The sequence below is a fragment of the Leopardus geoffroyi genome, chromosome A2, assembly GCF_018350155.1.
Source record: "Leopardus geoffroyi isolate Oge1 chromosome A2, O.geoffroyi_Oge1_pat1.0, whole genome shotgun sequence".
NCBI lineage: Eukaryota > Metazoa > Chordata > Mammalia > Carnivora > Felidae > Leopardus > Leopardus geoffroyi.
In genome coordinates, this window is record NC_059331.1 from 116,844,285 (window position 1) to 116,848,435 (window position 4,151).

A 4,151-nucleotide genomic window follows, 5' to 3' on the forward strand; every position below is an offset into this window, starting at 1 on the left:
CCAATGTGTCCGACTTTGTTTGCTTTGTTCGGTGGTGTATCTTGTATCTATGTGCACCTAGAAACATTCATAGCATATGACATGTGTTCAGTAAGTATTTGGCAACTGAACAAATCTTGCTTATGTTTAAAAAAAAAAAACACCTCTCTGGATGTTATGTGGATATGGATTGATGGGGGTGGGGGAGCTTGTTTATTAGGAATGTTTTCACCTAAAATAACATGAAAATAATATGGCTATTTTGGTTTAAAGATATAAGAGTTATTTTTCACCCGACACATGATATTTGAAGGTGTTGTTTTGTATCTAGTGTATCAGAGCTAATGTCTCTGATATGTTGGTGCCTTTTCCCTTATGTTCAAGTGGATGGAGCATCTTTGGCCATAAAAAACTAAAATAACTATATATTCTAGGCAAGGAGGAGGAGAAAGGCAGATATGGTGTTATTGGCAATCAGAGCAAAATTTGGGCAAAGGTGGAAATGGAGTAAGGCAGACAATTTTACAATGTATTTTTGTTGTGGATTGGGGAGGTGGTAAAGGAGGTGTGTTTCTTTGTTTTTAATGAGGAATTGTGTGAATGGCAGAACCATTTACGAAAGTGGTTCAAATCAGGGAGACCGAGATCTGGAGGGAAAAAAAAAATCAAAGTCTTAAGTTTCCACATACAGATTTGGAGTTTGCTTGCCCCTCCTCTAAGTGTAGATGTCAAGTAGGCATTTGGATATTCAAGTCTAGTAGTGATGGAAGAATTTGGGCTGGAGATATGTACTGGAAAAATTTGAGTACATGAATAGTATTTAAAGCCATTGTACTGGATGAGATGACCAGGGAATATAGATGGAGAATGTCCACAACTGAGCCACAGATGAGGAGGAGAAATGAAAGATTAGTAAAAAGGCTGAGAAGGAAAAGAAAGGGAAATCTTGGGAAAATGTTGTGTTACTGAAACATGAGAGCAGGGAGGGGAGGGTGGATGATGGGTATTGAGGAGGGAACATTTGGGATGAGCACTGGGTGTTGTATGGAAACCAATTTGACAATAAATTCATATTAAAAAAAAAAAGAAACACTAGAGCAGAACATTTTAAGAAAATTACTTAATCTTTCAGAGCTCCAGTCTCCTCATCTATAAAATGAAGGGAATCAGAGCGTAGCTATCTTATAGGGTGTTTATAAGGATGAAATGCTAGAACATATGTAAATTCCTGGCATATTGACTCACTATGATAGGCACATAATCAATGTCCATACCTCTCCCTTTTGGGTTGTTTTCTGGGCCATGTTACCAGACCCATGAGAAGAAAGAATATTCCGGAGAACCTTCTTATATTCCAGCAGTGTATGTTGACTCAGTATGGTAAATAACCACTTGTCTGGGAAAATATTTATGCACGATGAATAGAACAAATATTGATTTTGTTTTATCCTGGTATCCATGTAACTCAAGGGCAAGGGAGACTCAGTACATGAATTTAGGAAACAATAAGTGTGCTGCTGCATTTTTTTCAGTCTGTATTAGTAATGACTGAATTAACACTTGCTTGATGAATAAATAAATGAACAGATCACATAAAAGGAAATGATGTAATGTCTATTCCAGGACATCATTAACATCTTTGTGAGGGTATATGTGTGTTAATTATCTTACAGTGGTTGACATAGTTGGTTCCATAATGGTGTTATGAAGTCAGTATAGCAAGACTACTTTTTTCTCTAATACCACACATGGATCAGTGGTGAGCCCATCACCACTGCAGGAAATAAAAATTCAATTCAAAAAAATACTCTCTGGAGAGTGAATATAGAGTATGCATTCTCTTTATATATTAAGGTCAAGATTAGCTGCTGTGACCTCTTCATCTAGTTGTACCTGTGAGTGTATTTGTGGATGTATCTACCTGCCTGGGCAAGCAAGGTGAATTCATGCCTTTGGTCGGAGGAGTACAAGCTCACTTGATATCAGGAAAGACTTACCCACTTGGAGTCAAGTGAATGGAAATGAGAGTGGAAAAAATCAAGGGACTGTAACTTGAAGTAAGAACAGTATTGGGTTTGTTTTATTTATAGTGGTTCTGAGTTCTTGCAGTCAAACATTTTTTTTCTCATCTCTTGGTGGCATTTTGGTTTTGTGTTTTTGTTTTTTGGGTTTTTTCCCCCTTTTTGCTCTTTTGTTGCAGCTTGCTTTAGAAACACTCTGGAAAAACCAATGGTAAAAATTTAAATATGACCCATGTAAAACTAACCTGACATTTGGGGTGCCAGTTTCCTGAGAACTGTTCAGCAACACTGAACATACCAACCTCCTTTCCCTCACTAGGGAATGACTTATGTACAGACGTCAGGGGATATATTTTAATTGTTATAGGACCTAATTTAAACTTGTTTTTAAACAGCAAGAAATGTACACTGGGCTAAAGAATCCATCTTACAGCTGCCTACAGCCATTTTTTTTTTTAATCACTCTTTTATGCAGCATCCCTGGAAAGTCATCCATTTACCCAACAGAGGGAGCAAGGGCTCCTGCAAGGAAACTCACTGAACACATATTTGAAGTACTGTTCTGCAATTTGAATATTTTCAATCTGTTGCACCCTTCAAATCTTGGCTGGTGGAGACATGGCCTAACAGATCACATTCCCAACGTTTTGCTGGCAGTCCTGACAAAATGAAATGAAGAAGCCAGTAAAATAAAAGCCATATTGCTAGTATGTGGAGTTCAGGAGACCCTGGTCAAAAATTTAATGTTTGTTAAATGGAAAGGGAAATAAGATATCCTCCAGTGCCCACTAAAAACTTAATGATTTTCCTGGCAGGCTTTAAAGAAAGAACAAACCACAGTTCCAAGTTCAATTTCATAGGGCCCCTTGAGAAAGAAAACTGAAAGCAGAAAAGAAAAACTGATCAGGAGCAAGATTTTTGCCTGCGGTCCTCTCTTCCAACCCATGTGAGCAAGTGGCATGAGAGCTAATATTAAGGGGATTTTTTTGTTTGTTTTTTGTTTGTTTGTTTGTTTGTTTGTTTGTTTTTTCCTCAGTGCCTGTGGGAGGCATTATGAGCTCAGGTGAGGTGTTGAATGGCAAGGAGCTGGACTTGAAAGTCTAAGCTAAGCAGAAGATGGGTGCTCAGAGATGGGGCTGGCAGAATCTAGGACCTAGTGTTGCTGGGCGGCCTGGTTAGATGAGAAGAGGGTAGGTAACTGGCCTGTGGACAAAACTGGAGGTGTGGGAAATCAGACAATAAGAGCTAATTCTTACTAGGGACTAGCTACACCCCAGGCCTTGTACCAAGTACATTACATGGAGTAGCTACATATTTCATAGAGGTTACAGTTACTAATTCTGGGTTTACAGATGAAGAAATTGAGGCTCAAATAGGTTGAGTTCCCTTCCCCCAAAGTTTACTGCCAGAGTAAGTGGGGAACCAGGACTCAAATCTACAAGATACAACTCCAGAATTGAGCCTCTTATCATATGGTGCTAGATCAGGCCTCTACAACATAGCAGCTGAGTTCCTAAATTGGGGTGTGACAATGACATCCTCCTCTTCTCTCCCCTTCTTCTTCCTTCTGCCACACTTCTGCGGGCCTGGCCGTCTCCCAGGCTCACATGCTGACAATGGGAGAGCAAAAGCAAGTGGGGCCCCAGAGAGAGTAATAGACAAGAAGGAGACAGGTGGTGCAGGGCCCCGGAGAGAAAGAAGCCGGCTGCTGGGAACATGACAGCTGATGGGAAGGAGGGAAACACACCTCACATCCCATATTGGCTCTTCAAAAATCTGTTCACTTAAACTTGGAGAGAAATCTAACCTCTTTTTCTATGGTTGTCGAATTGTTTCATCAAGAAGTCAAAATAATGAAGCTGGGACAGGATAATATTCAAATAGTGGATCAAAAGCCACATTATAAAATAGTATATCTAAGAGGGTAGTTTAAATTGGTACTTTGGGGGGCACCTGGATGGCTCAGTCGGTTAAGCACCTGACTTCAGCTCAGGTCACGATCTCACAGTGAGTGAGTTCAAGCCCCACATGGGGCTGTCAGTGCAGAGTCTGCTTCAGATCCTCTGTCCCCTTCTCTCTCTGCCCCTTTCTCACTTGCGCTTGCTCACTCTCTCTCAAAAATAAATAAACATTTAAAAATGTAAAAAAAAA